Genomic DNA, 23,963 nt, shown 5'->3' with positions numbered 1-23,963 from the left:
CTCTGTGCAGACCAATTATTAGACAGGATTTTCTATGTGCTGTTTAAATGGCTTAAATACATTACTTCAAAGGACTAAGTTTGCATTGCAAAAACTATCAATAACACGGTAAATTATTGATTAGAAATCTTCTTAACTTCTAATGTGTTGTGTTTGGAGCACTGATGATTTATATGCAGGATAACACAACAAAGTGCAATCAATAGCATTTTAGGATCTCATACTGGATATTACATCATCCCACCTAGAAAAACCTATTAATAACACTGAGTTTTTGCTGTCCCAGAAAATTCATTTGGAGGACCTGTCTCTCTGCACCATAAGCTATTATATCTGACATTAATTTAGCTCTCAAGTTAATGATCGCTTCAAAAAAAGTAAATAACTGGAATCAACAGAAGTTTTCAGACTCCAGTGATTTACGGAGTCCTTCTGACCCATTTACTCAGCTGCATTTAAATATATTTATTGAAGCTGAGAGCAGTAGATGAGTTATATGTGTCCAGCTCACAGGTAATTCCCAGGTATGCTATGGAACCAGGTAAGCAAAATTCACTTCAAACAATGACTCCCTGGTGATTGAGAAACACTCCACTATTCTGTATCCCTGTTTCTGCTTAAAAATACCCAAACCCCAGGAAAGACAGGGTCAAGAATTCAGTATAACCAGCTGAGGTGATGTCACTGAGAGCTTCAGTCCAGGAAGGAGTGCTTGATGCCACACAAGGCATCACATTCAGCCTCACAACTGCTGCCTGCAGGAGCTCCTTTCAGTGCACAGAAAGTGTCCACATGGGGAATTATCTCAAAGCAGCCAAGCTGCCGTAAGCTCCCACCAGCTCTGTGTGCTGCCTGCCCCAGGAAAGCCTCTGCAGGGTTAAAACAAGGCTGGGTACAATGACACAGGTGAGGGAGCGGCAGGATGTTCAGGGTGTAAGTGATACTGGGGAGAGGAGAAGCCAATGCAAATCTTTCCTGAGGAGGTCACTCACTGGGCTTTTTGTGTTCTCCTCAGGGTGATGGAAAAACTGCAGTTTATTCCACAGCCAGGTGCTCTCTGAGGAGCCTGAGTTGTTTTCAGCTGCTTTTCACTGCTGGACAGTGGCTTCAAAGTGCTGTGATCAATATTGACTTCTGAAAGAAGAAAACAAACAAGGCAGAGTGACTTCCTGCCCTGTCCCCTTCCCTGGGGGACTTTAAGTAGTCCCACTTGGAATCACCTATCCCCTCTCCCTGCCAGAGCACAAACCACCTAACACCAAACCTGCAACTCCCACATTTCCTTCCCTGCCCCAGGCATCATGGAAAACAGGATCTAACTGCATCAGGCAGTAGATTAAATTCAAACAAAGCTTAAATATCCTGCAATGACATCATGCCAGCCCTGTGTACAAACTGTGTGCATACAGAAATGTAAAATCCAGTGTAGCTGTGTCTGTGGGCACAAGCAGGACAGATCCTCCTGCATGCACTCCTGCATGCACACCTACACAGCACTTATTTACACAGCTCTGTGCAGAAAATACAGTGTGGTGTATTTCTCTCATTACCTTCAGTGGTGTTTGGATCTGATCCACCTCACAAACACATCGAGTTGTATGTCACACACATCAATTGTATTTATGTAGATACCATGTAAGTATATGTCCTGTCTTTGGTGGAGGAGTGGTTGAGTTATTTTATCAAAGCAGTGCTTATTTTCGCTGATAGCAAAAAGAGTTTCTCAGCTATTATCCTGGATTATTTTTTTAAATTTTTTTATTGCAAAACACACTGTGCATATTTTGGGAACTATAAATACATAATTCAAATTTTAATTTTTCAGACCAAGCACCATACCACAATTTGCTAGGAGATGCTGCAAAAACCTAAACCATGGATACCTACAAAATACAGGAGAACTATGCTAATTGGAGAATTGCACAAATTAAAATGATCCAAACGTCCACTGAAAATAATTATTATATTTGCATGTATTAAATTAGAGTTTAAAAAATTTTGCCTGAAGTTGTGCTGGATGGAAGCAGGAATGAAATCACATTTAAACACTGAATTTAAAGAAACTGTTAAATAACCATAGTAGCTCTCCATTAGTCAATCCAAATTCCTGAATGTCAATTCTAGCTATCACTTGCCGTGAGAAATGTTGAGGATGCAGTAATCTCTTGCCATTTCCAAAATCTAAGTTTAATGGAGGTGAAACTGCTCCTAAACAGTCACTCAGACATCATTTACATAATTCTGTGTTTATTATTTGGAGTTACTTCAATTTTCAGTACACGAGTGATGCTCTTGACCTCTGCCAGCTCCTGTGCTCTGCCCTGGTGATCAGAGCTAGTCCTGTACATCTTGGAGCTGAACAAAAAAGCATCCAAAGGCAATGGAAAGGCTCCCAGTGGTTTCAGGGGACCTTGGATCCCTCCCACCCCAGATTGCATTCTGCATCCCCTGGGCTGCCAGGCTGGGAGTTCCAGGATCAGATCTGCTCCAGATGCACTTCCTTCCACTGCTGTGCATGCAGCAGATTAAAGATCCAACTGTGGAGAGCTGCTTTGTTCACTCAGATCCAGAGCTGAACTTTATCAAACCCAGTGTTGCAGTGTGAGGCTCGGGCTGGAGATTAATGCACATGCAGGAAGCAGATGGGAAACTTGAGTTTGTGTCTTGGGTGCAGCTCAGCACAACGGGGTTTGGCCAGGGGGACAAACAAAATCCTTCCAGGCAGGATAATTTGTAGGTGCTCTGCTAGTCTTGCACCTATTGGGTTCATAATTAATACAAGAAGTGGAGAATTTGACTGAAGATCTCTTAGAGGCTTCATGGGAAAAATCAAAGTTTTGTGGTTTGTTCATAATTCGGCATGGGGAGCAAAATATGAGCAAAAGGAAAAGCTTTGTTTTCAGACAAGACAGTAATTTCTACTGCTATTTTTGGGAAGGTGTTTTAACCTCCTGTCCCTCTCTGTGAGCACTTGTGATGAGGACCTTCCTCAGCACTCACTGCCCAGCATGGAGTTGTACAGAACAGGAAGGATCAGATCTGCAGACTAATCATTGTGGTCCAGAATCTCTGCACCAAAGCTAAAAACTAAAGAAAATCAAGGACAGAAAGGATCACACTCACAAAATACAAAATAGCTGGGTAGGGGCTGAAGGAAATATTGCTGCACTTCCTCAATAAATTAGGCCATTCTGACACAGAAATTGGCTCTAAAATTAAGCAGAGGTGCCAAATATTAGAGAAACTGTGGTCATTCTTTGAACTCTTACAGATAACAGACACTGGAGTATTAAAACAACAGAGGCACTCATATCAGCTGGGGAACTCCAGTATAATTTAGTCTGAAGTTATTCACAAACATTATCAATATTTCTGAGTTTACACTCGCACCTTTGACTGTTGACTTAAAGCATCCAGTCTCGTTCATACTACTGGAAATGTTTACACTTTGGAATCTATTATGCATAGAAAAATTAGGGATTATCTTTGACCTGGGTCCCACATATTTTTATGCAAAACTAAATAATAGGGTTATTTATTCATTTAATCAATTCCATATATTTGCCATAAGCAGGCTTGATTTCTTCTGAGGTCACAATCGACATCACACTTTTAGGAGGACATATGGTTTGACTGCTAACACAGATATCCTCGTCAGCATTCAAACAATCCTGAGCTTTCCTCTCTTTCCCCAGGTTAGGAGAACTACATATTAATATGGGCTAATCCTTACGTGGACACATCAAAAGGAAAGTCACTTTTGGGGCAGCACAGGCGTTTTTAACTCTTAAATGTGTGCATTTGTTAGGAAGGGAAAAGGAAAACCCAAAATGTTCTACACTGAAATGTGGCAAAACAAATTCCAGGCAGGACCTCTTGCAGACAGGTTTAGGCTCCCTCTGGCCATAGTGTGACTGGGAAAAAGCTGAGTAAAAGGTAACAGTGACTTTGTGGCTGCTGGGATGCAGAAGCAGAAGGATGCAGAGGAACAATTGTCTCCATTTAGAGCAGCAGAGATGTTTCTCACAGCCTGTGCTCTGCCATGCAGCTGCCAAAAGGGAAGCTCTGCCTCTCTCTGTGTCAAAGATCTCTGCATAGCTAAAATTCTGCTTCACCATACACTTATCTCTTCCCAAACTTCATCCCAGTACCACAGGAATAGTCTGTTCATTTCATGTGATCTCTGCTTCGGAGGACATCATCCATAGCTTTAAAAATTAATGATTGCTAATGACCTGCGGTCCAAGAATCAGAAGCTTAGAGAACTTCATGAATATCTTGGGATAATGAATTAATTCTCTTTTTCATAGTCTGTTTGGCATTGCTGGCAAAAGGGAAATGGAAAGGCAAAGAATGTCAAATATATTTATCCACTTAAATCTATAACTAAATGGCTTTAAGGAAAATGATAGCATATTCCTTCCTTTTAGAAAAATAAGATTAGATCTGGTCTGAAAACAAGAGATATCCCTTCTAATGGGGGATAGTTGATCTGTAAATCCTAAAAGTTAATGCATTTAAAGATATGAATATCATACTAGGAAAGAATTTGTCTATTCCATTCAAACCAACCAACATATTTCACAGAACTTGCAAGTCATGCTGGCATCAACATCTTCATAAAGAGCTGTAATTTTATTATTACTGGCAAATGGTGGTGAGGGAAGAAGAATTATTTCCAAGTGTGAGGAGGAAAAGTAACAGTTAATGTAACAGATACCTACCACAAACAACAGAGACCATCAACATTTAATGACTGGAGTAACCATATCCTCCTCCAGCCCAAGGAGGTTGTATAGAACCAGATGGAGTAAAATGCTAAAAAACACTATGTACCAAATGCAATAGCAGATGTGAAACCTCATCAGGATTATGCCATTGTGAGACTAATTGCCAGGGTGGCTGGAAGTTTTAGCAAGCATCATTCCTTCCCCCACCCCTTCTCCCTTCCAGCCAGTGCTTATATTTTATTTATTTATTTAGGTTTTAACACCTCCTCTTGTGATTTGCAGGCAAGAGGAGTCAGTTGCAGTATTACAATGCCTCATACAACACTCCTACAGCTGAACATCTGCTTGACAGAAGGCTGCTGAGAGCTACATGCCAGTTTGGGGACTCTTTCTTGTCATTTGTGTGGCAGAAGTGAAGTATTTCAAGTATTTAAGGGCTCGTGGGACACACCAGAGAACATAGATCTGTGAAGATGCATAAGCTGTGCAGGATCTCCACCAAAATTGATGCAGCCTGGGGAGAGCAGCTGAAGGTTTGTACCAAGCAGGGGTGTTTGCTTAGCCTCAGGAGTGTTCAGATGCTGCTGCTGACTCTGCCTGCTGCCCAGCATGAGCAGAACCAAAAAGTGTCTTCTAAAAATATCACAAAAGTCTTCGAATTTTGTTCCTGGCAATTAAAACTTCAGCACAGAAGCAATGTGTGGATGTTGAAACACTGGCACAGTTTGTCTTGAGAGGTGGTGGATGCTCCATCCCTGGAAGAGTTGTAGGTCTGGTGGGATGGAGCTCTCAGTAACCTGGTCTTGCCCATGACCAAGACTGGATGGTCTTTAGAGGTCCCTTCTAACCCTAAATATTCTATGATTGTATGATTGTCTGAAAAAATTCAACACATGAAAGAGGCAAATGTTGCTGCTCCAGAAAGAGAGGCTGTAGCTTGTGGTGTTTGTTGGAAGTTCAGCATATAAGAAAATAGGAGAAGCTAGGAACAAAAATGGCCTGGGAGGCTAAAATATTTGGCCACAAGAACAGTGTCACTGCAGGAGCCTCCCAAGAGCTGGGCAGGCACTAGATTAGTGTGGTGGGAGAGTGCCCTGTGAACCAGATTTAAACTCAAAGTCCCTACAGCAGCTGTACCTTGCAGGTATGGTGTCCTCAGCAGCTCGGGCAGAGGCTGCATTTCCTCCACACCTTACTGCTTGGCAGTGGAGGTTTTATAGTGAAACAAAGGATTTTGGCACATTATGTGCAGGGGTCGTGGTACTTAAACTTCATCTGAAACAGGGAAAAAAACCTAAGGCTGATATTTATTTTCTAACAGTAAGTAGCAGGTGGATACTCCTTCCCAGGTGCAGGAGGAACTCCCTTGAGATCTGCAGGAGAGTCACAGGCTACTGAGTACAAAATCCTGGCACAGAACTACAGGAGCTGATGGAAGAGCACAGAGAGGAAAGGAGGACTGAACTCTGCTCCTTGTCACAGGCTCCTCTCTGATTACTCCAAAAACAAGAGCAGGTGCAAGAATATCCACCAGTCAGGAGGTGCTGTCTATAATAATGTGCTTTTCAACCAGCTTCAGAAAAGGAATATGGAAAGCAGGAATGGACTCAAGGGGAAAATGGAAAAGAAATGTTTGAGGAAAATACTCCTAAGCTGGGAACTGATACAGATCATAGAATCACGGAATGTTTTGATTTAGAAGGTACCTCCAGTCATGGGCAGAAACATCTTCCACTAGACCACATTTTCTTCTCCAGAAGAAATAATGAATAATGCCAACTCTCAATGAATAATGAATAATGCCAACTCTCCCAGCCTGTCTGCATAGCAGAGGTGTTCCAGCCCTCTGATCAGCTGTGTGAGCTCCTCTGGACTGGCTCCAGCAGATCCACATCCCTCAGATGCTGCAGGACACAGAATTCCAGGAGGAGCCTCACACCAGTGGAGCTGATGGCTGGTTACAAATAAAACCCACCACTATATCGTAGGGATAGCTCAACTTACAGCTTCAAAAACTTAGAGTTGCATTTCCTTCACTCCCTATCTCTGCTCCAAGATTCAGGTTCTCACCTTGGCCAGGCTGGATTGTGCTTATCAGCAGCTCAAGGCTTTATGTGACAGGGAGAGCAGTCAGAGGTCTAAATGTAACTTTGTGCTTAACTAAGGGGGAAATAAACCAGGACTGGTTTCTGTGATAATAAAACCTTACCAGTGGAGAGAGACTGAGATCCTGTCACCAAGGCTGGGGGTCTGGAGGTGATGGAGTACATGGCTGTGACCCTCCTGGTGAAGCAGTGAGCTCCTGTGTTTGTTGCATCTCTGTTCAGTGGCTCCCAGCAGCACTGAGTGATGCCAAGGAGCAAATACAATTCCCATAGAGGGAAAATTCCCAATAATCAGAGCAGGGAGTGGAGCCCTGTCCTGATCCTGACTCAGCTCCAGCTGCAGATCTGCCTTCAGGCAAAAGCTCTTGATTTTCAAAGTCAGTTGTAATGCATGTGATTGTGTCCTCCCAGGTAGCTGCAAGGTGGAACTTTTTGGTTTACCAAATAGAGATTTTATTTTTTTCATTTTTGATGGATTTATCTCTCATATGCTCTTGTCAGTGATGTAGAGGCAGATAAACGCACTTGAAACATTAATTTTCTCTCAAGCAAACTTCTCAGCATTTAGTTCAGAGAGTTCATCATCTTTAAAAGCAGGTAATTTTGGCAAGTTGAACCCTCAGAAGTTTATTCAAAATAATATAGTATCAATCCATTTTCCAAGGTTAGCAAACTTAGAAACTGACTTTTTTCCCCCCTGCAGCTGTTTGTATAGCCCATGAAATGATTTGTGCACATGTGTGTCACCAAACAAATGTTCTGGTGCCTTTTCAGTTACAAATAGTCTGCAATAATGAATCTACCTCTACAGTCAGACAAGCAAGTGATGCTGATGCATGTTACAGCCTGCTCTAAGAGCTGTCCCCTATAAACCCCAGGAAAAATAAAATGCATCTTTGGAGTTGCCTTTCCAAGCTAAACTAAGAAAAATTAATGGATGTAGTTCAGTGACCAGGATTTAACACACAATAGATTTTTTTAAAAATACTCAGGAGTCTTCAGGTTGATGTGATATTACGCCTTCCCTGGTCTTAATATTATTGTTTCTGTCTCATTTTAGGTTATTCTCCAGTGTTTATTATTAATTCAAATTCTCACTATTAAAGGGGAGATATTATCCATATGGTTGACGTGCTGCTCAGTGTGTTCATGAGTTCTCCAACGTTTTGATTAACACTGACAGAAAACCCTTTGAAAACATATGGCCCCATATACATCCTGTCATTTCTAATAACAGGGTACATTCTTCAGCACACTTTCTAAAGAAGATGAATTCAGTCATATTTTAGAAACATGCTAATTCTTGGTTAATTAGTCCTTTGAGGTCAGGGGGAAAGAAAAGACTGAATGAAAATAAACTTTTCCTTGAGCAGACACCACGAGCGCTGAAGATAATTTGTGCGGCAGAAAAACGTGATATCTATGAGTAATGGTCTCTATATACAGCCAGATTTCTTAAATCAATTAGCTCCTGGCATATTCCTGAATAGATTCATGCTCTGTTTGATATGCCAGACCCTTAAAGCTTTAGCATGAAGAGTGATTTTGATGCTCATTTCACTGATTAGGTCAATATCTTATTTCTGGTGTTGAATTCCTGTATTTAGCCCAATTGTTTCCCTTTCCTAACACCTTTGGGATATCATAGGATCTCAGCACTCTTCTCCCTTACACAGGCAGGTCTGATACCAAATCTAGCAGAGATATTGTTGACTAAAATTCACTTTGGATGATGCAGTAACATGGCTAATCTATATGGCAGAATTTACCCCCAGAGACTATTTTCACCACACCTATTCTGCTGGGATTTCCATCCATTCCTTTCACCAGGATAATGAAAATTCTCATCTCCACAGTCTCTTTTAACCATATTTTTCCTCACAGAGATACTTGCACTACCTGTCCTCAGATTTCACTAGTTTCAGATCTGTTCAGAGAGAAGCTCCTCAGACACATATTCTTAAAAATGACACTTTAGGATGTGACTACACAAGAATAATGTCCTTGAAGACTCTGCAGCACAATTACACAAATATATTTTTAAAAGGTGAGATATAAATTTTGTACTTTACAAACCTGGATATTTTCATAGAGCTCACACGTTCAAAATATATTCTCTAGTTCTTTCCACCCAAAGATGTATCATTATTGTCAAAGCAGATAAATAATGATGATCAAATTGCAAAACTTCTGTTTAATGATTTCAGACAGAGTCTTACTTTCATTTCTTACTTTTTCCCTTTCCTCCTTGAGTAAAACCCAGGGAAAAACAATTTGATTCTCAAGAAAAAATTCAAAGAGGACTAGATTACCCCCCTCCTCCCTTTTTGTCTCTGTCTCCTCCCCCTCTGTTTGCTCCTGCTCTTTTTCCTCTGGGAAAAGTCCCAGTCTGGGCTACATCAGTGAAGCATTTCTGGGCAAAAAGCCATCAGTCCTTATGAAACTCCATCTCTGACTCTCACTGCAGATAGATTTCTCTGAGCCCATCAAATCTCTCCTTCTCTAGACTCCTCTCAAAGAAAACAGCTAGTAAAATCAGTGGTCTTTAGGGACAGAGGTAGAAGAAGTTTGGTGTGACTGAAAGATCTTTGGAAGCTGCAGGATGAGGTTAAAAACAGTCCCACTCTTTAAAGAGTGGGACTTTCTCAACTCCCAGCCAAATCTTACCCATTCCACAGAGAACAGCTCTTCCACATCTTTTCTCATGAAGTCAACAGAAATAAAAACCATATAAACCTACTCAACTCTTTGTCTACTCTGACATGCATGTGAACAGTGTTTACAGAAATACTGATACTCAACCAAACCCCTTCTAGATATATAACCAAACACCTATACAATGCAATATCTTCTTGCACATGTAATGTTCTTTTTAGGACCTAATGGCAGAACGAATGAAATGCCTCCAGTGGAGGTTAGCAGCACCATTCAGAGCTCATCTACAATAAAAAGAAAGGTAAGATAATAAAAGAATAGTGCAAGAACTGGAATAGGTTGGGAACCCCCAGTATTGATGGAAAATCTAAATAATTTAAAAATCCCCAGAAGCCAAAATCATATTTATGGTTTTGTTGCCAAAGTTCTGCACACTTTCTGTGAAAAATTTTTTGCCTGTTGTACTGAGATTGAAGAGCAGCACAACTTTAATTCGAGCTCTGTCATTCAGATAAAACGTGCTCTTTTACACTCTGTTTTGCACTGGTGTTTTGTACCTGCCTTTTCAGAGCTGCCCCTCCTCCCTGCCTGGCTTTTTCAGACATTGAGAGACATGAATTGCCTTCAGAGCAGGAGCATAAGGCTGCCTTGGAGATAACTGCTCACTCCTATTAAAGCTGCGCCTGTGTTATGCTGTTTATCTCATGATACTCCTTAAGTTACGATACTGTTATTCCACTTTTTTTCCTTCAGTTCTACATTATTTAAACTGCTGCACATGATACTGAAAACTTGAAGGCTGTTATCAGTTTAGGAAAAGGGTATTAAATGGAAAAGATTAAGATTTTGGCTGGAATCCAGTCAGCACTTAAATGCATGAGTAACTTTACTCCCATGAGTAGTGTCTTTGACGCCAATGGGATCAGCCATGCGTGGAGGAGCACATGTTTGTGTGGAATTTGGGGAGAGCAGGTTCTGCTGCAAGAGCTCAAAACTTGGGCCTGTTTATAGCCACAAGAGTGCTCAGGTTCATAGGACATTAATGCACTCTATATGGCCACCATACCTTTCCCAAACATTAGAGATCTATTGATTTGTTGTTATTTTTTCCCATCTAAAATGGGGGGGGAAGGAATTAACAGAAAGAAGAAGAGTCAGGTTTCCATCTTTCAGAGAAAATAAAACAATTCATTGTTTCAAAAAATACACAATACATATTTTAGTGTAAGGCATTGTGGTTGGAAATGCCTAAACAGGTTCTCTTCAGGATGTCAGAAAATAGGAAATAGGCATAAAAAGCTAGGAGTGTACCAGAAAAACTATCACTCACCTCCAGAAAAATCACAGGTTTTCTTTAACCTCTGCATCTTTTCTGTCCCAGTTAGTTACTGTTCTCCACCATTTCCATCTTAAGCAAAAGCTGTGCACAAGTTTAATCTATATTTAAACCTTTTGCTTCAAGATTTTTGCTGGTCACCAGTACCACTGAAAGTCAGACAGAAGCCAGGTCCTATGAAAGACACCAAACTTAACCTTATTTCTTCTCAAATTGCGAATAATAAGTTGTAATAATAAATAAAAAATCATTTGATGGAAAGGTGTGTAACTTCCTAACTAAGGAGCACCAAAAAGTTAATTTTGGCAATTTTAACCAAAAAAATTATTGCAGTATTACAGAATCTAAATATTTCACATCAGTTTGTTGTTAAAAACTACTGATAAAAGATGTGCCTCAGTGCTCTATAAAAACAGGGGTTTGGCAGCTTCTTATCATTCTCAACTACCACGAAGATGCTGCAAGAAACCCTACAGTAATATGAGAGGTGTAGCCCTGCCAAAAAATTGCCTTGAAAAAGAAAATGGCATCATGAGATACCTGAATTAAAACTTGTCAGCCTGATTCAGTACCACACACTGTAACATCATCATCTGTGTTTTCTACAAACAAAACACCATCCACAGCCCGTGTCAGCAGGGGCTATGCAAAATTAAACAGCATTAGGAATGGTTAAAGGCAGTAGGTTGGTCTTGTCTCACTGTGTCCCTCTCGTGATGTAGTTTTTTGTTGTTGTTTTTTGTTTTAATTAACTTTTTCCTTCCTACTTTGAAACTTACCACTCGTTCATACACACTCAGACAGCCCAGACCACTGAGCAGATTTCCTATGACAAGATACATTTCTGAAATGGTCTTATAACCAGCTGGCTGAGTAATGACCAAAATAACATCAATGTGCCTGCAAAACTTATTTCTAAGGATGATGTAGCTCCCTGCTAGGGAATGCAGTGCCTAATTTGCCAGATAGTAGTATCCTAGCTATTCTTGCCTGCAGAATATTTTAAATCCATTGTAATTCAATATTCAGGCCAAGTCTAAAATAAACCTTTTATTTTTTTTTTCTTTTAATCATTTTCTTAAAAGATATTTTTGTCTTCAATCTTCCATTTCAATCTTGGCCTTTTAAAAGGCCATCTTAAACTTTAAAAGCAGCCTTAATTACTAGACATTTTGTCTCCTACTTGGCAACATAATACAAGATGAGGAAACTGGATGCAGAGTCTATTAAATTTGTAGCACCATCCTGAAGAGGCAATAGGAAGCTACATTCAGTTAAAATCAGGAAAGGATTTATATAATGCCCACTCACAGATTATTACACCCCATTTTTTATGTGTAAAAGCAGGAACCCAAATTTTCTAAAGTTGGCTAAAGGCAGAAGAATATTGACTAATTTTAAAACATTAATCAAAAAACTTAGTGTTTTGTTTTGAGAATAGGAATTTGAAGGATTTAGGTTTTTTTGTAAATACTTGTGTGGTGAGAGCTGTATATTCATATTTTCATCTTTGGAGCAACTAGCTCTAGTTGGGAAAAAAAGGTCACCTTTTCATTAACTCATGAGATGAAAGTAAAGGAATTTAATATAATGTCATTCTCTCTTTAGAAAATACTACTAATTCTATTCCCACAATTCAAGTCCTGTGCAAAGCTGCAAAAAGTTTAGTGGCACTGGAATGTCAGGAGTTAAGGGCCATGTCTTATGTATAGAAAGAGCAAAGAAAAAAGAAGTGAATCATTTCAAGATAAAGGTTTTTTTAAACATCTGTAAAGAGTGACAAAGGTGGAGTCAGTGAGGGAGGACTGAGGTAGCAAATATCCAAGCAGTCATATCCTCCAGAAGTGTGCTGACACTGAAAAATGGGGTTGGGACTGAGATCTGCTGAGTTCCTTGTTCCAGGAGGAAAGGAAAAGACAGGAGATGTACAACTGGAAGAGGATTCCTTCCTGAACAACATCTATTTAGTTACCAAACCTTGCTGCTTCTTGAGTTAAAAGAGTTATTAACCTTTTCGCTCTGCTTCACCACCTTAAAGGATTTTTTTTCCTTGTCCTGCGGGGTGGCAGAGAAGGACACACCTTGTGTGGTGAGGACTGAGAAAAAGCACCAGGGATTTCTTCTGGAAAAGCGTGTAAGGAATTGTAATGCATGTCTTATTCTGTTCTCTGAGTTTATTTGGCTTTAGGGATTTGGGAGTGGATTTAAACAAAGCTTTTTAACTGAATGTTCCCATTTTTGAAACACTAAAGGTGTGAGGTCTGCTGGTGGCCACAAGCTGTTGAGGAAATTGTGACTATCTCTGCAATACCTACCATGCATGACAGTTGGAAATGTACTTGTTTTTTCAGGTTACAAGGAGTGGTTGGGAAAACATGAGGCAGCAATAACTTTATTTATACAGCCATTGTCATCAATGTGGGCTGTGCTGTGGGCTCTAGAAAAATACTTCTATGTAATTTTTTTTAATTTGCAGTCATGGTGTGTCACCACATCATCACACTTGTAATATTTTTTTTTTCTGTCTATACACTATCTACCTTGGTGCTAAGAGCTCCCTTAACATCTCTGCAAACTTTTTTATATCCACACAGCACTTCAGACACACACACTGCATGTGATCTGCCTGTGCCTGTCGTGGCAGTGATGCAAAAATGACATCAAAATGCCAATCTTCTCAAGACCCTTCGAGGATGTGGCAGGGAGAGCTGTGAGGACTCCAGGAAAGGCACAGGAGGAGGAGGAAGAGGAGGAAGAGGAGGAAGAGGAGGAGGAGCTGCCCAGCCCAAAGGTGCCCATGGTGATTTCTGAAATAATTTTGCCACATTTTGCTCTCCAAAGCCCTGCCCATTGATTTTTGTCCATTATTTCTGACACTGCACACATGCCCAGGGAGCAGGGAGGGCCAAGGCTGGAGCAGCATCCCCACACTCCACTTCAAGCACCTCATTTCCTTCCTGCTTGGCAGTCATGCTCCTTTATCTAACCTCTGGAGAGAGACTTGCTGCTCCCAAGGGCAGCTCCAAGCAGCTCTAGGAGGTCCAGGAGCTGAATTCCCCCTGAGTGACAGCTGTCAAGTGATTTGTCACCAACACCAGCGAGCCCACAGAGTTCCCAAACACATTTCATTGAGCACAAAGTCTTCTGGTGGGAGAGCTTTAATGATGGAAGAAAAGATTTGATTTGGCTTCTGTATTAAGTCCATGATAGTGTTAATCCCATAAAAATATAAAACCCCCAGAATTTCTCTCTAATAATTGTAAACACTGCTTCCTTTGTCAACTTTTTTGATTTATTGGAACTTATTATAGAGCTAGACTTTATTGTATTTGCTTATGATACCACAGTAATCTTTTCCCAGGCTTTCACTTTATTTTGTTACATTTATCTAGCAAGCCAGATTCACACTCCCACAGTAACCATATGGAGAAAAGCCACAAAAGCTGTTAAGTACATTTAATTACTGTTTTGATGAGCTCATATTTTAATTATGTTTATTGATTCTGTGTGTGTTGAAATAGTTTTAGCATTTCAAGAAAAAAAAATGGAATCAATATACTGTAATTACTGGGCATTTTATAATTTTTCTGTGTAATTAAAACTTTCATATAATATTTTTAACACTTTTTACTAATCCTTCAGCTGTGATTGGCTGCATTTGCACTATGTGTAGATGAGCTTTAATTTTCATTCTCCCACAATGTGAAGCTAAATTCAGGACTGAACATCCTTTCCATCATTTCCTCTTGGACCTTCCGAGGAAATTAAAAATAACAAGAACATGGTATTTACTAAGAGAACACCAGTTGTGACACATGGATACATCTTCCACTTGGAGCTCTCATGGTAGGACTTCCCATCATTGTGTAACAGCTGGATGGGCAAGACAGCTAAGAAAGGGGATCTTCGTTGTCCTGTTTTGGTACAACAGCTGGAATTTTATCCAAAATGGTAAAACATATGATTTGACTTTAAAAAATCCATATGCTTCTAGTCAGGTCAAAAAAAAACCCCGAAAAACATGTAAAGCTGTTGCCAGACTTTTAAATGAGGTTTTCCCTTGCAGAGATCAAAATTTTGGATTATTTAAAATGGTAAAGCAGGTGTAAATATATGGGGACCTGATCCTTTAGTGGTATAATGCAAAATTTTTGTTTCCTGGTGAAAGAAAATTACTTTAGACAAAAAGTTTGACCAAAAGCAAACTTCCACACTCCTGGTGGAAGTTAGCAGGGAAAGGATTGGCATTTTTAGCAGAGGCACCTGAACAGAGGTGGCTTTCACCTGACACCAGTGTTTCAATGATGTGTTTGAGTTTTGAAATTCCAGGATTTCTCACCTAGTGAAAATTCAATCCTCAGGGGAGCTCTGATGTTTGTAGCCATGAGATGGTGAGCTTCAGACCTCTCTCTTTAAACCTGTTTCTGTGTTTTAATTCCAATTGCATTAAAAGCAAGAAGTAGGGTCATACCATTCAGTCATCAAAACAGTTGTTATTTATTTGCACCTTTGCATGTCACATGGACAAAGTTAAAAAAAAAGAAAAAAGAAAAGTCAGCTGCTTGTATTTTAAGACTTTGATTGTGGAAGCATAATTTTCACCCTTTCAAGACACTTTTGAATCTCTGACAAAATGCTAGAAGTTTACTCTGTGCTCCTCACAGTCAAACTGGATCTGTTACACCAAGAGCTACTCTTGAACTATTGCACCCTTGGCTCTCCAGCTCTATCTATCATTACCAAAGAGAAAGGAATCTCTTCTCTGTGGAACCCATCTTAGCCTGACCCTGGGCACACAGCATTAGCAGGGCTGGAATCTGGGAGCTGGCTGAGGAAAGAGAAAGGTCTTCACCTTTTTGAGTTCTGTATATTACCTGCAGGTCATGAGATTGCTGTGAGAAGGGGCAGAACGTATGACTCTGGCAACAAAAAGAGGTATCATGAGCTGAAAGAGAATATTTATGGGAAAAAAACCCATGTGATAGCAACAAATAGAGCAATCTGAGAGAAAAGGAGAAAGGATAGATAGGAAGAATACAGATACAACACACAACTGTCCATTTGGAGTGAGATAGACCACGATTAGAGAAGGTTCATGTGTTGTGACCCCCAGAGAAAAGGCAGTGGAGGAGGAGGGGACAGGGAGGTAGGCTGGAGGCACAGAAAGCCTCATTTGCTCCTCTTGGGGGTGCTTACCTGGAGGGTGAGCCTTGGTTCTGACCAAATGGCCCAGGTACAGACCAGGGGATGCATTTCCAGGAGTCACAGCCTTGGACTCTGCAGGAGTTGTTCCAGAGCCTCATCTGTTCCAAAAGAGATTTCACTGAGCTCCCAAACCAGGCTGGAGAATCCTGCTGCAGCAGAGCCAGGGACAGCAGGAGGGATGGGGATGGAATTGGGAATCACCAACTGGAGCTGGTGCTGTTGGTACCTGAATTTCAGTGTTCAGCCAAAGTCAGTGTGAACAATTTCCTTTGGTGTCAGAGATGTTTTCATCAACCCTCAGTGCACTTTTTAGACAGACTCACTCCTGTGTGTATTTATAGACATTTTCTTTCATGTTTTCTGCAGCATAATTCAAGTATTTTTATTTCCTTTGTTTCTGACTCCAGTTTTCTTCTACCATCATTTAATAATGCAATTTTCTCTCAATACAAAACACGTGCTGCATATTTAAATATGAAACACTGATCAAATAAATACACCTGGGAAAATGAAATGGGAGAAGAGTTATGCAGTCACAGTTACTTCCCTCCACCGTGCAGAGCTCTTTATTTCAGGATAAATGGTCAATATCTCTGCAAATACACCACTATTAAACACAGCTCACTCTCTTGAATTTGGAGGAAATATTTATGTTCTCTGCCATGGAAAAGACAATCTTTCCTGAGGAAGGACAGTTTGGTGGCTATTTACTTTCCAGGAGTGGAGAGGATGTGCAGGAGGATTTGTGAGGGTAGCAAGCCTGATTAATGAAGAACACATTATTCACTGAAATAAAAGATTTCAGATGATTGAGGTGGAAATGTTGAAGTGATCGATTAGAGTAAGAGCTGTTAGCTCCACCAATTAGGATCAGTGTCACCCATTACCTTGAATTTCTTGGCTTTACAAGGTGCAAAAACATTATTGTTTCAAGATAATTCCTTGGGTTTTTTTAACAAGGAACATAATAAAAATACTCCAGAGAGGGAAGTAATGCTTTGCTGTCCTAGGCACATACATGCAAACAGTTTTCAAAGAATTTGTAATTCACCCATTAGGCTGTCAAAGTTCCTCAAAAAAGGTTTCTCTCCAAGGGATAAATACTCATTTATAAACTTCTTTGCAACTCTCTATAATTTCCCTGGGAAGCCAAAATCGGTCCTGCAGATCTGGTGCAACTCCAGACAGCCACATACACAATTTTCAAGAGAGCAGCTACATATCAGAAAATCTTCTGAATGTTGGTAAATATGTAAATGTACCACATATGTTTCTCAGTGTAGTAACTCAGCTGTTTCATTTCTCTCTTTTGCTCAATATTCAGCCCCTCGAGAGTTCCGACCCTGGCTCCAGTTTGGCAGTTTCACACACATAAAAGTCTTGTTCGTGCAAGTTTTGTGAGCCACCAGACAAAAATAAGCTGGTTTTTCCTTTTTCTTTTCTTTTTTCAGACTTTTTTTTTTTTTTCTTTTTTTTTGCAATGCAAGCCTAAATCAGAAAACCACAATTGTTTATGAGAAACATAATCAGGGCCAGAAGCACCCAGGAGGTAAATTTAGGACCTCTCTTTCCTTAAAATATCTTCCCCTCTAAGATCTAAGGTCAATTAGAACTAATCAGTTTAATAATTCCATCAGATCTAACAGTTTTTTTATGGAAACAATGAAGCCAAAGACTTCAGGAGAATTTATATCAGCAGTACCTTTTTAAACCTGAATTTTTCCACACTGTTCCCTTTTAAGAATTAAACATTTTGGTTTAAACATATTTTCCAAGCACTGCTCAGACTAGCCTTAATTTCTTGTTTGTTTTATTTCATTGATTGGTTATTGACAGAGTAATTAAAATTTGCTAATTAACACATTTAAAATAACTACTGCTGCAGATCATTTTGCCAGGCCTGTGAGCAGATCCCCAAAATTTTGCTCTGTAAACCATGAAGAGTCACAGGCAGCTGCCTCTCCTTTCTTCTTTGAATAAGTTGAGAGCCCAAACTGAAGGACAATCTGATTCTTGGTGTTGCTTGCTGAGTGATCCTCATTTGAGGATCATTACTGGGCAGAATCTGTTTTCTTCCCTTGGCTTATCCATAGAAAGTAATTGTGGTGGGTTACAAAGCAAAAGGGGAAAAAAAAGAAGAAAAGGACAACAAACAAAATAATAATGTTAATAACAACATTAATAATAATGTTAACAATGTTAATAACATTAATAAAGTTAATAATAATAATAATAATAATAAAATTCTCAATTATAAGGAGTTATATATTTTATAACAAGAGCCTTTCTCTGGATGAATCTGTAAATTTCAAAGGACAAGAAGAAAAGATGTATCAAAGTCACCACAGTTGTCCTAACATCAGATGCTGCCCAAAATAGGTTCTCACATAGACACTGATGTCCCTAAATCTCACAAGGAGCTGCACAACTCTAGTAAATGAAAAATTTTCTAGGAAAAAAAATACAAACGTAAAAAAAATTTTACAAAAGTGTAAAATTCATTGTATCAGACTCTCTGAACAGCTGTGAGTTATCCCCACATCCTGCTCAGTGCATTTCAGTGAAAATGAAGGCTCAGCTCTGAATTTATGCCTGTCCATGCAGAATCCAACACATGCACATCAAGCCCTTCCCATTTTCAGCATTAAAACACTCTAAAAAGAGGTTGAGAATGAAGTACACTGTCCTCAGTGCATCTGCCTTGGGGCACCAGAGACCTGTTTTAGCAATTCCTCCCTGCAGTTTGCTAAGAATTTAATTTCAAGGAAAAAATAAAGACAGAAACCCATGAAGAAACCAACGTGAAAAATACAGGGCCTGATTCCTGCCCCATCAAATTTCCCTGCAAATGCAGGACCACCAGGAAGGTTTAAGGGCAGCAAAAGAAGCAGATTTCATTCTGCTCCATGGGAGATTTATCGCATTGAAAAATTCACGTACCAAAGGCCACCTTTAAAAAGAAAGTGTAAAAGTGAAGGAAAAGTCAAACTAACAAAAACTGCTCGGGAAGAGGTTGCTGAACACTTTTGCCATCCATCTGTTCACAGGCTGTCAGCTGGCACAGATAATTCCCCTTACCTGGGGGGTATTTTCCTGTGTATTTCTCCTCCAGCCACTCCAAACAGGTCACTGGGGAAGGGGAAATCAGAGTGTTCCCCATCATAAGGCGAAATCAGAGAGGGTACAAAGTTTCACTTAGCTTTAGATTAGTCTAAATTAAATGGAGTGGCCTGGGGAGGGGTCCCAGCCTGCGGGGCAACCTGATAGTGAAGCTAGAATCACAGTCTATCTATGTTCTAAATTGATGGCAATGAAAATAATACTCCCCAGACACAAAAGTACACTTGTTTTCAGATTAATGCATCCTGAATGTGAGCTTTTCATCTCCTTTCTGAATGACTTAACGTGTGCTCGTTCGCCTTGGCCAGAAACTGAACCTCAGCTTCATTAGTTGGGAACTTATTTGCGCTGAAGTGCAAAAGGCCAGTGGCTTTGGAGGATGAAAACTGCTTTCCACAGGCTCTCATTTTGGGAAAAGCTGGTTGCCCAGGGCTGCCAAACGCTTTCCCAACTAGCTCCTGCATTTGCATGGTTTATTGGGGCTGAAATTGATACAGGGAATAACAAACTGCTCCCAGGGCTGATCCAAGGATCTCCAGTGGCTCCTTGGGAGGGTGAAGGATGAGTATGAAAAAACAATTCCTGCCATTCACCAAGGAGCCCGAGAATGCTGTCAGCTTGCACTAGCACTGCATGTTCCCTCTTCCCAGAGAAGAGCCTTCCTATCTGCCACCACTGCCAGATCCCACGCTCAGATCAATTAATTCCTGGAGTGTGCTGTCAATTAATATGTGTAATGGATGATAATTTCACAAATGCTCTAGCTTCATTTTGTGTTTTCCAAACTGCTGTTAGTATGGAATTACATTGTTCTTTGATTAATAAAGCAGCATATTTTTTATTGTGCTTTCAGATATTGCCTTTCCAATAGTACAGCTATGTATTTTTCTCACTTGTCTGTGGATAGAAGATGTAAGGTAGAAGAAAGTTGTAAGATACATCTGTCAAGATGTGCTTGAAATTATTGTTCTTTCTGTAAATGTAGAATTATTACACTAATTCAGATGCAGATATTTTGGTAGGCTTAGCTTCAGTTCAACTTGCAATGGGACAAGATACTGAAATAAAAAATTTAAAGTTGAATTGAAAAGCCAAAACAGCATCATCAATTAATTCCAAAGGGTATTTTTTCTTACTGTCATAACGTTTCCAGACATTCTGGCAACACCTGACTTTGCAGAGTATTTCAGCTCTGACAAATGCTCTGTTCTCCCAGAGTGTATCTTTTACATGATCTCTTCAAAGTTCCCCCAGTCTGATGCCATTTTGCATTTCCTTTTAACAATAGAGTATTCACATTAATGGGTCTTAATTGCAATATGTTTTTCCCTGCTATTATAACTCCTTACAAACAACTGTATTCACCTCAGCTGATAGAAATTCCCCAAGCACCTCCGGTACCAACACTGTTAAATCAGACCTTCATCCCTGGCCTCCTTCATTCATATACCTTGGTCCAACCTCCTCTTTTTCCAGGCATGAGTTCATTATCTCCCTGCTATCTGTGCCTGTGGCTGTAACTCCATCCTGGAGAACACTAATTCCACACCCTGAGAGCCAAAGTAAAGCCCCACAGGTGCTTTTTCAGAGCCCTTGGCATATGGTAGCTGATTCACTGATCCCTGCCCACCCAAAATGGTGCTGATGGTCCATATTTTGGATCATGATTAACATGAACGAGGCCAGAGATGAAGATCTGGTCTAACAGTGTTGATACTAGATGTGCTTGGGGAATTTCTACCAGCTGAGGCTAATGTAGAAGTTTGTGCAGAGTTATAATAGCAGGGAAAAACATATTGCAACTAAGTCCCATAAATTTGAACAGTCTGTTGTTAAAGAGAAATGCAAAATTCCATCAGACTGGAGGAACTTTGAAGAGACTGTGTACAAGATATGCTCCACAAGAACCCTGCAAGTGCCACTCCTGGACGTGCAAGGTTGCTGTGCTGTTTGCACAACCTGCTGGGTTTGGAAAATCCTGACCTTTTAAACTCACAGAGTCATTTTGACACTTGGGAAAAAAGCTGTTGAGTGATCATTTATCTTTGATGCCTACAGCAATGCTGTGCATGGGATAAATTGAAGATAATTTGAAGAACTGAGAGAAACCTCCTTTTCAGTTCTGGAATTCTGCCTCATGAGGTGGAATTGGTGTTCAGTCAAGGAAAAGAAGTATCTGGGCTTGCATCAGTGAAAGCTCTGGCTAGCAGTGAGAACATCATGCTGCAGGACAGGAATACAATGGCACAATTCAAATTCCTTTGCTGGTAAATCACAGAATATCATATTTTAAGATCCCAAACCCATCACAAATGTATGAGCTGAGATTATTTTAAGAGGTTTCTGTAAGCTATTAATTTATTGTGGTCTGTTTAGTGATTGCCCTGTAGTATAGGGTATATTTAACAGTTGTCTTGGCTACAGACAAATCATGAAAAATAAACAGGCATATTTTCATGCATTCATAAATAGAACAGATCTAAATTTAGCTTAATAAGAGCTGTTGTTTCAAGTATTAAACTGCTTAGAATGAAGCACTTATAAGCTAATAATCATGTAAAACTCCAGACTCTAGGGTTGCCTTGGCACGACTCTGGTTGACCACTCACTTTTGGCTTTGCAAAGTGAGGAAAATTCACTTTTTTCCTCATCTGTGTCACAGAAACCTTCTGACCAGAGCACATAACCACATCTAAGCCAAGGCTTTTATGTTAAAGGCAAAATATGTAATATGAAATTAGCTAAAACTGGTGAAACAAACCATAAACAAACCAAAACCACATCATTTCCAAAGGTATTTTAGCTCTGACTTGGTGGAAATGCAGGTATGTATCTCCCTCTCTTTGTGGGATTTTTGTCTGTGTTCCAGCACTGGTGAGCCACTGTGAACTGAACAATCTTATCCAGTTAATTTTTTTACACTCCATTTTAGCAAAGCCTAAAATTAAAATTAGTCTCACAAATGAAAATGTTGAGATATTTGAATTCACTGGAGCTTTTGAACACTGGTTAAATTTTAAAATAGATGCTGGTTAAACATGAATTATCATTTCACTTATGAATTACTTTTAAAAAATATTACAATATAGAAGAACTGTAGAGCTACACAGCCATCCACTAAAATGAGATTCCCCAATCTAATAGTTATTTGACTGAGCTAATATTGAAACTCTTAATAGCATTTAAACAAAAAATGTTCAAATTTCTTTAAAAAGTACTACTCTGATCATGAGATTTAAATTATCATATTCATTAGAGAAATCCTGTGCTGGGAGCGAAACTCTAACATTGTAGTGAACCAAATTGACACACAGAAATATATTTGCCTTAAAAAGAAGATAGACACTAATGTGGGATATATTGGCACATGGAAATATTCTTTGTCAGGGCTACTGTATTTTTTTTCCCAGAGCAAGTTATCATTTCACTTTCCCTCCCCTCCTTTTTTTTTTTTTTTTTAATTGAAAAGGCAATATTTTGAAAGAATGAAACAGCAGCACTTTCAAACCACGACAGGAGCAGGCAGCAAACAAACCCATCTCCATTCCCATCCCAAACACCAATGAAAACAAGAATGTTTATTTTTAAGCCCTCAGACCACAGCATCTAACTGATCCTACCTGGGAGACAGGGGCTGAATAAAGGGCCATTATGCTGGGATGAGATCTGCAATTGCCTTGAACTTGCCAGGAGTTCAGGTGTGGTGTCCCTGTGCCCCCAGCTCGGGCAGGAATGTCACTCCCCACGAATTCCTGCTCCCTCCTCTGCCTCGTGCAGCCCTTGTCAGCTGAGGCTCCATTTCACCAGAATAACCTCGCTATTCATCGACAGTGAGGTTCAAATTGTACTTTCTCTTAACACAACATTAACTCTCAAAGAGCTGGAAATTCGGTATTCTGTTCCCCGAGCTTGGATGGCGAATCAGTCACTGAGAACATTATAGGAGCAGTAATCCCATTAAATATATCATCTTGCAAATATCTAAATCCAGTTAATTAACTTGTATTGCAAAAGAACTCCCAGATATAGTTTTCAGTGAGCAAACTTACATTTTGGGTTTCTAATTATGTCAGAAGTAAGTTTCATATCTCCTTTCCCCTTAAAAAAATTAGAGTAAAATCACCCAAAAATCTATAAGCATCAGCAAAACAGGTGTTATACAAAAATTAACAAAATCTGAGTGTTCTTTATTAAACTCTATTTTTGTGGAGAGATTATAGAGGCCCCATAGATATTGAAAATAAGGAACATTGTCAAAGAAATTTAAAAGCATTTTCCACTTCCTAAATAAACAGGAACAAATTACTGAACAGGTGACAACTGAGGTCATTTTGCAGTTCATGATGAATGCAGTATTGCAATTCCTGCACTTGGAAATCTGTTTACTAAAGGCTAGAAATGGAGTAAGTTTCCCAGATTTTTTGCTTTTAATGTCCTGTGAAAAGGTCTCTCTTCTGCACATGCAGAAGTTGCAACATCACTTAAAGCAGTACTGCTTTATGACCATAAATGAAGTCACAAGTGATTTTAGACAGAACTTCCACCAGTTTCAGGCATAAAGGACCAGGCCCTTTGTTTTCAAGTTCTGGGTAATGGAAAAGATTAAAAAAATTAGGCAGAAGGGATAAACCCTGCTGTCTTTTTAAAAGACTGACCACAACAGACATTATATTTGCCTATTAAAATAGAAAAGAGGATATTTTAGAAACAAATCAGCCACAGTATGTGGTTTGGTGGTTTATTAATTGAATTCTGCCCATATTAACAAGTATTACTACTTTTTTTCCTTCAAATTATGCCTATTATGATTTC

General features: G+C 39.7%; 1 long non-coding RNA gene across 1 annotated transcript; it reads right to left on the bottom strand.

Moving 5' to 3' along the window:
* Positions 1-4,131: 4,131 nt before the first annotated feature.
* LOC146435118 (uncharacterized) lies at positions 4,132-23,036 on the bottom strand. The gene is made up of 4 exons (XR_014853065.1): positions 22,772-23,036; positions 16,023-16,531; positions 10,821-11,000; positions 4,132-4,324 (listed from the first exon to the last, which is right to left on the bottom strand). It is a non-coding gene; the product is annotated as an uncharacterized LOC146435118 (long non-coding RNA).
* Positions 23,037-23,963: the final 927 nt, after the last annotated feature.

This window comes from Lichenostomus cassidix, chromosome 6, assembly GCF_008360975.1.
Source record: "Lichenostomus cassidix isolate B80296 chromosome 6, HeHo_3.0, whole genome shotgun sequence".
NCBI classification, from domain to species: Eukaryota; Metazoa; Chordata; class Aves; order Passeriformes; family Meliphagidae; genus Lichenostomus; species Lichenostomus cassidix.
This window is presented reverse-complemented; position numbering and strand designations above follow the sequence as displayed.